Genomic DNA, 12,459 nt, shown 5'->3' on the forward strand with positions numbered 1-12,459 from the left:
CTCAGCTACCGCACCAAGTGGCCAACTAGTTGGAAGAGTGAATGGTTTTACATGAAAGCAGACAAGAAGAAGTGGGAGAAGCTAATGAGTATGGTGATGAGTCCAATGACTTTTAACTTCGGAATGTTGAGGCCCTTGTGCCATATGCAACTTGGCTCCCCATGCCAAGTAGCTGAAGTGGTGTTTAGATGGTGGCGGCCGAAGTCAGTACTAGGGATTTGGTGCAAGAGTTCCTGGCAAACAGGGTATTACCGATTGCTAGTGGCTGGGGGATTCCCAAGAATAAGGATGTGAGCAAGAAACATGAACTTGTTCGGCTACCCTACCGGTTCAAGTTTGAGAAAGAGTTCAACAAGCCCTGCCAAGGGTGGCTGGAAATGATTGAGACTATGTGCAACGAAATCCTTGGTAATTGTACCAAGAAGGAGGACCAACTAATGACTGCTGCCTTCGGCACCCGGCCGAAACAAAGGTTGAATCGCGTGATGGACGCACTAGATTTTGAATATCCATATTATGAGAGATTTGACAAGGGTGATGAAGGTTTGAAGAGGAAGAGAGTTGTTAGTATTTTAAACAGACAGACTGCCAGACTGGTTAAGGAGGATGAGAAGATTGCAAAGAAGACAAAATCTGCTCCTGAGTCGAAGGCGGCAGTCTCAAAAAAGAGGAAGCCTGAGAGAAAGCCAGAAGTGCCGGAGCCAAAGGTAGCTAAGGAAAGAGAAGAAACTCCAACGCCCTCTGTTGCTGAAGTGGCAGAAATTCTAAAGGTAATGATTGAATCCTTGCCCATCAAGCTGCTAAGTCCTCTAAGAGTAGAACTGACGAAACTTTTACAGAAGAAGGATCAACCTTCGGCTATAAAGGAGAAGCCTGTAGGTCAGAAGAGGCGAAGAATTGTCAATGTTATGCATGCCATTGAGCGGACACCACCTCCAGCCTTGGCCTCTAGAATAATGCTTGTTGCAAGTACCGAGGCTGAAACCACTGCCGAAGCTAGAACTACTGCCGAAGCTGAAACTGCTGTCGAAGCTGCAACTGCTGCCGAATCTGCTGATCTTATGAACACAATGTCAGGAATCAACAAGCTGATATCAAATATGGTCGCAGAGGAGGCAGTTGCGACCGCAGAGAAAATTATGGCCGTGGTGCCTAGCAAACATAAATAAGTTGCTGATACTTCATCTAAAGGAAAGGAATTTGACCTTCGACACCTGGGGGGTCAAGAATTGTCTAAGGAAGAGAAAGAGGAGCTGGTAGAATATGCAAAATCTTGTGGGTACCAGCCGGGATCCATGCTCTTTGGTGGTGTTGATGAGGAAATTTTGGGATGTATCCGCGACAGAGCTGGGGCGAAGATAATCGACACTCTATCAAAGAGTGTCGGTTTCCCAAAGCTAGAGTCCGATATTAGCGGTTACCGGCGGCAACATATCGCCGACAACCTCTTTTATTCCAATTTCAAGGTAAAATTCTTTTGCCTAATTTTTTGTTATTTTCGTGATGAATTAAAATTTTCTAAAGTCAACTTATTTCCACATAGTATGCTGCTAAGTAAAGCATTGAGAATGCAACAAGACCTCGAGGATAAGAAAAATGAGATCATAATTGAGGGCTTGGAAAGCAAGATCAAGGATTATGAAGCTTCTCTTGAGAAGAAGGACTTCTTGCTTCAGGCAACGGAGGGTTCCCTCGTGGAGCTTCAAGCTGAGAATGCTAGATTAAACGAGGAGCTTCTCCAAGCTCAAGCAACCTTAAAGAAAAATTCATAATGCTTTGAACAAGAGAATAAAGAACTGCAAGCAAAATGTAAAGCCGAAGCTGATAAGAACACGAAGCTACAAGAATCTCTGAAGGAGCTTCAGAACAAATGCTTGGAATTTGCTAGCCGTTGCATGCAACGATTAAAAGGAGTCTTCAGCTCGGTTGGGGCCAGTTCTGAAGAGATTGCCCCTTCGGATGAAGATATAACAGATACCTTCAAGCATATTGAAAATGAAGTTGATGCCCTTGATGAAGTAATAACTAAGCATGGCGACTTCTATGCTCTGTTAGCTTCTCGCGGCACGGCTGCTGTATTCTTGAAGGCCGGATGCACGCATGCAAAAACAGTGAACAAGCCAAACTTCAGCCTGTCGCTGTCAGACTTAATTAATATTCCTGGTGAGGCCCGAAGTATCGGAAATAGATTTATTACTCAAATTTGGGCTAAGGGCGGACGAGAGTTGGCTGGAGATGAAGCTCGGAATCTCCTTAAATCGGTACAAAACTTGTACTTGTTGTTTGCCTTGATTTTCATCATCACTTTTACCTTATACCATTGTTTGACTGCAGGATGGCGGTGTTGAAGGTTGATAATTCGAAGCACATTCCGAAGGTTGCTGGGCTGAAGTTTCCTGTATAGAGCTTAGAATATATTTGCATTATTTTTGCAAAAAATTGTAATCGAGAGTTGAACTCAATATTGTGTATATTTGTCCATACCTTGTAATATAATTTTACCTTTACATCCATGTGTGAATTGCTTTGCTGTGGACGAAATCCATATGACTTTTGAGCCGAAGGCGAAAAACACATTCCCTTCTTTTCATACACATCAAAGCATTTCCTTGCATGAGATGCATGTATTCATGTTTGAAACGAAGCTTCTTCGTGTTCAACGAAGCACTTTGTCGCCGAAGCCGGACTATTTCTGTTCATATTATCGTTCATTTTTCATGTCATGATGATGATGACCCTATGAATGTCTGTATGAATGCAATGAATGATGTAATGTAATGTGCAAATGTATGACCTAAACACACACGAAGCCATACCCAGACTCTGCATCCCCTTAGGAACGACTTTGGAGTCTCTTCACCTTATATTTCGGTGGCATTTAAGCTCTGCATCCCCTTAGGAACGACTTTTGAGCTTCTTCACCTTCTATTTCGGTGGCATTTAAGCTCTGCATTCCCTTAGGAACGACTTTGGAGCTTCTTCACCTTCTATTTCGGTGGTATTTGGCTCTGCATTCCCTTAGGAACGACTTTTGAGCTTCGGAACTTACTCTGCGCTCCCTTAGGAACGACTTTCGTAGCTTCGGAACTTACTCTGCGCTCCCTTAGGAAGGACTTTCGTAGCTTCGTCACCCTCGTAGTGATTACAGCTCTGCATCCCCTTAGGGACGTCTTTTGAGCTTTTCCCTGTTCTCTTTTGCACTCGATGGTGCAGATTCTGATATTACATGTTACATTTTTTGGGGATTTTGGCCCTTGTATTGCATAGGGCTAATTAAGAATGAAAATTACAAACTATGGCCCCGTTAAAAACCTTTCTCCCCTCCTGAAAGGAAAAGGGTGCCATAGGAAAATGAAAAAAGATTACAACAATTACACATAATATCGCCGAAGCTCATCCGCATTCCAAGATCTAGGTATGTCGTTGTCGTCCATATCCTTCAATCTGTAAGAACCGGATCTTGACAAAGATACTACCAAGAAAGGACCTTTCCATTTCAACTGCAGCTTGCCCACTGTATCTGGGTTATCTATCCTTCCAAGCACCAAATGGCCTGGCTTGATATTCTTCAATCGAACTTTCCTATCGCGCCATTTTATTGTTTCGGTCTGATACTTATTGATGTGCTCTATGGCCTGAAGTCTGGTCCATTCTATGGTGTCTTTCATTATTTGAGAATCAGTTTCGTCCTCTGCTGAAGCTATGGTTCTTATTGATCCTGTTATTGCTTCTTCTGGTGTTATTGCTTCATCACCGAAGAGGAGCTTGAAAGGAGTAAAACATGTTGACCTTGAGACGGTAGTGTTGTGGCTCCACACCACTTTGATCAACTATCTGACCACTTTCCTCTAGGCTGATTGAATATTAACTTCATTATTCCTGTCATTATAATTCCATTTGCTCTCTCCACTAACCCATTTGATTCTGGATGCCTTACTGATGCAAAATGTATTCTTGTACCAATTCGGTCACAGAAAACTTTGAACGTATTAGCATCGAATTGGGTTCCATTGTCGACTGTAATAGTCTTCGGCACACCGAAGCGACAAACAATATTTTGCCAGAAAAACTTCTGGACTGTGGCCGAAGTTATGGTAGCTAGAGGTTTAGCTTCGATCCACTTCGAGAAATATTCCATCGCTACCACAACATATTTTAAATTTCCTTGTGCTGGTGGGAGCGGTCCTAGCAAATCGAGGCCCCATCTTTGCAATGGCCAAGTAGGTTGGATCAATTGTGTCAAAGACGAAGGTTATTTCTCGTCTCTAGCGCACTTCTGACAATTTTCACATTTCTGGACTAAATTCGCTGCATCTGAAGCTACCTTCGGCCAATAAAAACCTTGTCTAAAGACCTTTCCCAATAGAGGCATGGATCCGATGTGGGCTCCACACAGTCCTACATGTATTTCTTTCATTAATTCATGTCCTTCATTTCTGGAGAGGCATTTAAGTAATGGGGAACAAACTCCATGCTTGTATAGCTCCCCCACAATTATTACATACAGTCTTGTTCTTGCCTCCATTCTCTTATTATAGGCTTCGTCATCTGAGAGGCGATTGCCTTGGAGGAAGGACATTATTTCGGTCACCCAGTCTTCACTATGTACAGGTGATATTGTGAGCACTGCTCTCTCCATGAGTTCGACTGAGGGTGCTTTTATTGTTTCAAAAAATACTTCCAAAGGCAAAGGGAGCCCCTGTGTCACTGACTTAGCTAGCAAATCGGCATGCTCATTTCCCCCCTTGGGATATTTTTGACAGAAATCCTTCAAAAGAAGCTTCCAATCTACGGACTGCATCCAAATACTTTTCAAGCTTAGGATCTCTTGCTTTGCTACTTTTTATCCACGTGGCTAGAAATAACTTGTGAATCAGTTTTGAGAATTGCCCTTCTTATTCCTAAAAGAAGAGCTCCGTACTCGGCAATGTTATTTGTGCAACTAAAGTCCAACTTTACTGCATAACATGTTCTGACTTTAGAGGGTGCTACTAGAACAGCAGCTGCTCCTGCACCGAAGGTTCCCCAAGATCCGTCACAGAATACCGTCCAAGCTTCGGCATCTTTTGTTGCTTCTTCACCCTGAGCCCCTAGCGTCCAATCAGCAATGAAGTGTGCTAAGGCCTGAGATTGAATTGAGGATCTGTGTACATAATCAATGGTTAATTCATTAAGTTCCGCGACCCATTTTCCGATCCTTCATGTAGCTTCTCTGTTCCGCATTCTATCTTTGAGGGGTTGTGATGAAGGCACTATTATATGATACGCTTGAAAGTAGTGCCGAAGCTTCCTGGAGGCCATCAATACAGCATACAATACCTTCTCCAATTCTGTGTAATTTTTCTTTGATAAGCTGAGTACTTCGGAGACGAAGTATATCAATGCTTGTCTTTTTACTTGGCCATCTTGCTTCTCCTGTACAAGTGTCGCAGTGACCGCAGCATGGGAAGCAGCCACATACAGAAGTAGCGGAGTTCCTGATGAAGGTGGAGTTAGAGTTGTTAAATCTATTAGATACTGTTTTAACTCTTCGAAGGCTTTCTGTTGAGCCGGACCCCACTGAAAGACTTCAGCTGACTTTAGTATTTCAAAGAATGTAAGTTTCTCTCTGCTGATCTTGATATAAATCTGTTCAGCGATGCCAGCCTTTCTGCCAACCGTTGAGCCCCCTTCTTTGAATTTGATGGTTCCATCTGAAGGATAGCTTCGATCTTGCTTGGATTAGCTTTGATACCCTTTGTTGATACCAGACAGCCAAGAAACTTTCCCTTCTTCACTTCGAAGACACATTTCTCCAGATTTAACTTGAGACCAGCTTGTCTAAAATTGGCAAACGTCTCTTGCAAATCAGCAACATGATTTTCTTGTTTTGTGCTTTTCACTGTGATGTCATCAACATAAGTCAACACATTCCTACCTATTTGAGAGTGAAGAACCTTGGCAGTCATTCTGCTGAAGCTTCCTCCAGCATTTTTAGCCCCTCGGGCATCCGAAGGTAGCAGTAGGTACCACTAGGAGTTATGAAGCTTGTCTTTGGCTCATCCTCTTTCTTCATCCAAATTTAGTGATAGCCCGAGTAGTAGTCCAATAGACTCATAAGTTCTGAAGAAGCTGTTGCATCTACAAGGGAGTCTATTCTTGGCAAAGGGAACTCATCCTTCGAACATGCCTTGTTGAGGTCTGTGAAATCAATGCACATTCTCCATTTCCCATTAGCCTTCTTCACCATGACGGTGTTAGCCAGCCACTTTGGATAGGTTACTTCTCTGATAACACCGGCACTGAGAAGTCTCTTTACTTCATTTCGTGCACCTTCAGCTTTATCATCAGACATTTTCCGAAGCCTCTGCTTTCTTGGTCTGAAGGATGGGTCCACATTGAGTGAATGCTCAATGATGTCTCTATTGACACCACAGAGATCATTAGCTGTCCAAGCGAAGACATCTTTGTTGTTGAATAAGAACCTTAGTAGAGTCTTTTCCTGTTCACTAGATAGCTGAGATCCTAGCAGTACCTTTTGGTCTGCTATGTCTTCACACAAGAGCATAGGCTTCGGCTGATCTGCTGAAGCAGCCTTCTCTCTTTTGTGCTTATAACGCTGATAAGCTTCAGCTTTAGCTTCATCTATATTATGGATAGCCTTTGAATCCGTCCAACTCCCTTCGGCCCTCCTGGCAGCTTCTTGACTCCCGTGAACAACAATGGGCCCTTGTTCTGAAGGTATCTTCATGCATAAATATGCTGGATGAAGTATGGCTTCAAAGGCATTAAGCGTCCCGCAACCAATGATTGCATTGTATGGATACTCCATATCAATAATGTCAAATACAACCTGTTCAGTTCTTGTGTTATGGACGTAGCCGAAGGTAACTGACATTGTTATCTTGCCAAGTGCCACAATATGTCTTCCTCCAAAGCCACAAAGAGGGTGTGTTGCATCATGTATCTTGTCTTCTAGCTCTAGCATTTGCCTGAAAGCCTTTGCAAAGATGATGTCCGTTGCGCTACCTATGTCAACCAGAACATTGTGGACCAGAAATCCTTTGATGACACAAGATAAAACCATGGCATCATTGTGAGGATAATCTTTGAGCTAGAGATCTTCCTGGGAGAAGGTAATTGGAATGTGAGATCACTTGGATTTGATGAAGGGTCCTTGCACCCCAACATGCTGCACTCTTCTTTATGTTTTTTCTTCTGCTTCTTGTTGGCTTGTTCAGAGCTTGAACCACCTGTGATTGGGAGCACCAGCTTCATGGTCGAAGGTGCTACAGCTTGGTTGTTGTGCGAAGCCATCGTCACAACTGTGGAAGTGAGTTCACAGGAGGTGGGTGCCAATGTTAGTCCTTGTTCTCGGATGCTATACATCAAGAACAAAGCAACACAATCGTTAATGATTAGAGACCTTCGTCCTTCGAAGCATTATCTCCCTTGGGATATAATGATCTTCAGATGAAGGTCGTGAAGGACATACCTTCATCATTTCAGAGTGCATAGATGTAAACAGAGGCATGTGAAATACAAAAAAAATATAAACAATCATTTCAAATCATTATATTATTTATATCTTTATTTTATAAACATGGATAAACATTAATAGAATTTATATTACATTTGTACCTTCGGCTTGACAGAAGGTGGAAAAGCAAGAGTGACGCAAGAGCGATTACTATTCAGCGTGAACAGTACGAGGGTATTGTTCATCTATTTATAGGCATGGGACACATCCCAGACAAAATTGCATCCATGTCCTTGACGACTAATTATATTTACAGTACAGATCATCAGGGATTACATAGTCTTTTCCCCTTTAAGTCGGTATCGCCCCCAACAACCTTCGTCTAAAGATCATTATATCCAAGAGGATATAATGCTTCGAAGGACAATGGTCTTTAACCATTAACAATTGTGTTGCCTTGTTCTTGATTCATAGCATTTGAGAACAAGAGACCAACAGTTAACAACCTTGACTCCACCTTCATCAGGAGCTCCACTCTATTGTATTTAGTTGCCTCCCACGTTGCAGTCAGTGCAACACTGATTCAAGAAAAGCAGGATGAACAGACAAACAAACAAGTCCCAGTTTACTTCGTCTCCGAAGTATTAAGTCCATCAAAAAGGAATTAGACAGAGTTGGAGAAGGTACTATATGTCGTATTTATGGCTTCCAGGAAGCTTCAGCATTATTTCCAGTCTTGCCATATAATAGTACCTTTGTGTCAACTCATAAAGGACATCATAAGAAATAGAGAAGCTATAGGAAGGGTTGGCAAGTGGTCTGTAGAGTTGAACGATTTCACCATTAACTTTGTTCATAGATCTTCGATCCAATCTCAAGCACTAGCAGACTTCGTTGCCGATTGGATGCCAGGGGCTCATAAAGAAGGACATATGGTAGATGACGAAGCTTGGACATTGTTCTGTGATGGATAGTGGGGAACCTTCGGCGCAGGTGCAACAACTTTTTAATTTCACCATCAAAAACAAAAACCTGCTATGCAGCCAGGCTGGAATTCAAGTGCACAAATAACATTGCAGAATATGAAGTAGTCCTATTGGGTATTCGAAGGCTTAAGGCCATGGAAATAAGAAGAGCAATACTTAAATCTGACTCTCAAGTAATCACAGGCTAGGTTGATAAAAGCAGCAAGGCAAGGGATGCAGCAGACCTAGTGCAGAAATGTGAAAATCGCCAGAAATGTGCCAGGGACCAGAAACAACCTTCATCTCTAACGCAACTAATTCAGCCCACTTGGCCATGGCAAAGATGGGGACTAGATTTGTTGGGACCACTTCCACCAGCCCAAGGGAATCTGAGATATGTTGTAGTAGCAGTGGAATATTTCTCAAAATGGATCGAAGCCAAACCACTAGCTACAATAATTGTAGCCACAGTCCAAAAGTTTTTCTGGCAAAATGTCATTTGTCTCTTCGGCGTGCCGAAGGCTATCACACTTGACAATAGAGCACAGTTTGACTCTAAAGCATTCAAAACTTTCTGTGACTAGATTGGAACAAAAATACACTTTGCATCAGTAAGACATCCAGAATCCAACGGCTTAGTAGAGCAGGCAAATGGAATCATTATCACAGGAATAATGAGATCAATCTTTAATTTGCCAAAGGGAAAGTGGCCAGATGAACTAGTATGGTGGTGTGGAACCATAATACTGTCGTCTCAAGACCAACGAGTTTCACCACATTTAAGCTTTTGTTCGGTGATGAAGCAATAACACCGGAAGAAGCAAAGACATGATCAATAAGGACTCTAGCTTCGACAGAGGACGAAGACATTTGCAAAGTGTCAAAAGACTCTGTAGAAGGAGTCAAACTTTAGGCAATAGATCATATTAATAAATACCAAGCCAAAACAGTAAAGTGGCGAGACAGGAAAGTTAGATTAAAGAACATTAAGCCAGGACATTTGGTGCTTCGAAGAATAGCTAACCCAGAAATAGTGGGGAAGCTACAACTCAAGTGGGAGGATCCCTTCTTGGTGGTATCTTCGTCAAGACCAGGATCACACATATTAAGAGACATGGATGGGAATGATATTCCATGATCCTCGAATGCAGATGAGCTTTGGAGATACTATGTGTAACAGCTATATAATTTTTCTTTCCCTATGGTACCCATTTTTCCTTTCATGAGGGGCGAAAGGTTTTAACGAGGCCATAGGTTGTAATTTTCATTTTCTTTTCGCATCCCTATTCAATAAAAGGGAAATTTTCCCCCATATGTAAAATGTAAAGATCTGAGATTACACCATCGAGTGTAAAAATATGAAGAAGCTCCAAAGTCGTTCCTACGGGGATGTAGAGCTAAGATACCACCTAATAAAGGTGAAGAAGCTCCAAAGTCATTCTTACGGGGATGCAGAGCTAAGATACCACCTAACTAAAGGTGAAGAAGCTCTAAAGTCATTCCTAAGGGGATGTAGAGCCAAGCTCCAAAGTCGTTCCTATGGGGATGCAGAGCTAAGATACCACCTAATAAAGGTGAAGAGACTACAAAGTCGTTCCTAAGGGGACGCTGAGTCTGGGTGTGTGAATTTTTTACCTTCAGCATACACTTGCATAAAAGCATCACATCACACTTTGCATTCATATAAGCATTCATTAGACATTTTTAGCTTCATCGCACCATGGCACATAGCATGAGACACTAATGAAAAAGAAGGAAGGGTGTATTTCGCCTTCAACTCAAGAATACTTCGTTGTGAACGAAAAGAAGGGAAGGTGTTTTTCGCCTTCGGCTTAAAAAAACGGCAACACTGGTTTCGTCCACAGCAAAGCAAGTAACAGCAGAAGAAAGGTAATATTGCAAGAAATTCATAAATGTTTACAAACATATTACATTATTCGACAATTTTTTGCCGGATATAATGTTTTTCATTTACAAAAAAGAGCTCTAAGAGCATCTTTTAGGACTGCTAGCAAAATTACAAGACAACCTCGGAAGCATTCTTCAGAACTATTGGGATAAGCTTCAGATTGTCAATCTTCATCAGTCTCGCCCTCGAGATAGCAGTATGTCAAAAAGACATTATGAAACACAATGTGATAAACGCGAAGAAGCATGAAAGCAGGAAAATCTCCATACCATGTTAATTAGTGTCTGAGCTTCGTCTCCAACAACTTCCCAGCCACCCTTCATCTAGATTTGAGTGATAAAACTATAGCCCACGCTTCTAGCCTTGGCCGGGATGTTGTCCAAGTCTGATGCTGAAAGGCCGAATGTTGGTTTATTGACAGTTTTCAGGTGGTTGCATCTAGCCTTGGCGAAAACAGCGACCGTTCCACGGGCCGCCACTAGTGCACAGAAGTCACCGTGGCCAACTATAACTTCGTCAAGATCTTCAATTTCTTTTTTCAATCCATCTGAGTGCCCTTGGAATATATTTGACAGAATGATTAACTTCCTCGAATGTAGCCCCAATATAATTGAAATGTCCCTCAGTCGACAGGATCACAGCGTCGCGAAGCTGAAGCATCTGTCTCGAAGAGTTTTCAGTGTTTCGCTAAGTTTAAAGTTCTTTTCGGTTTCGACCTTGACTTTCATATTTAAAGCTTCGGATTCACAGTTGAATCGGCTCGTACTGTCTTCCAAAGTTATTTTTGTTTCTTTTAGCTCTTTACTCAACCTTTCAATTCTTGCGTTTTGATCTGAAATTTGAATGCTTTGCTTCTCGCTTTGAAGACGGGCTTCAGCAAGAGAGCCTTCGGCAGTACTGAGCAAAGAGTATTTTTCCTTCAAAGAATTTTCAAGGTTCTCAATCTTTTTCTCCAAATCGTTGATGATAAACTCATTCTTTTTATCTTCATTTTCTTGTTGTAATTTCAAAGCTTTGCTCAAGAGCAGACTCTATGACAAAAGACGAAGTTGTATTAGATCTTCACTCTTAAAACACTAAAGCTAATTGGATGAAGGAGGAACAATAGAAAATCATACCTTAAAATTTGAATAAAACAAGATGTCGGTAATATGTTGTCTTCTATAATTGCTAATGCCCTTTCAAGCTTCAGAAATCCGATACTCTTGGTCAGGGTATTCACAATTTTTGCTCCGACGCGGTCAGAGATACATCCCAAGATTTCTGCGTCTACGCCGTCAAAGAGAACGGATCCAGGATGGAAACCACCAGATATAGCAAGTTCTTTCAACTCTGATATATCCTCTTCGAAAAGCTGCTGGCCTCTCAGGTGCCGTAAGACGAAGCTTCTATTTTTTGAATAGGCTTCTTCAGTCGTCTTCCATTTTGATGCTGAAAATTCAGGTGCAATCGTCCCCTCAATATTCTTCTCAGGCACCATGTCAGCAATAATTTTATCAATCTCTGATAAAGTTGTCCCGAGGGGACCACCACTACTTTCGGCTTGTTGAAGCGCTTCAGTATCTTTGTTAGCAATAGAGGGGGCAATCCTCTTTTGAATTGTCGGTGGGGGTATCGAGAACGACCCTCATCACAGTCATCATACAACGCTTCTTCTGGGTGTTTCCCCCACCAAGTGCCGAAGGACCTTTTTCTGTTTCTGCTTCGGTAGTTTCCCTAGCATCCTTCTTCTTTAGATGTAATAAGCTTGTTAGCTCTGATTCTAGAGAGCTTAGCATGGCGGAAGGGAATGGTTCAGTCATTACCTCCAGGATCTCTGTTACCCCAATAGATGTTTTCGAAGGAGTTTTGATAGAGCGCTTCAGAGGAGAAGACTTATCTTATTCATCACGACTCGACTCCACAATATTTCGTTTCTTAGATACCGAAGGTTCCGACGACATCTTCGGTCTTTTTAATAGCCTTTTTTTTGTCCTTCTCGATAGATCTTGTTGCTTGCCTCTTTAGGATGCTTACAACTCTTTTTTTTCTTCACTCCCCCGGCCTCTTCATCAAGTCTATCATAATCAGGGTACTCGAAGCCAAGGGCATCCATCACTCGGTTTATCCTTTGTTTCTCTCGTGTA

Source organism: Zea mays, chromosome 10 (assembly GCF_902167145.1).
Source record: "Zea mays cultivar B73 chromosome 10, Zm-B73-REFERENCE-NAM-5.0, whole genome shotgun sequence".
Classification (NCBI taxonomy): domain Eukaryota; kingdom Viridiplantae; phylum Streptophyta; class Magnoliopsida; order Poales; family Poaceae; genus Zea; species Zea mays.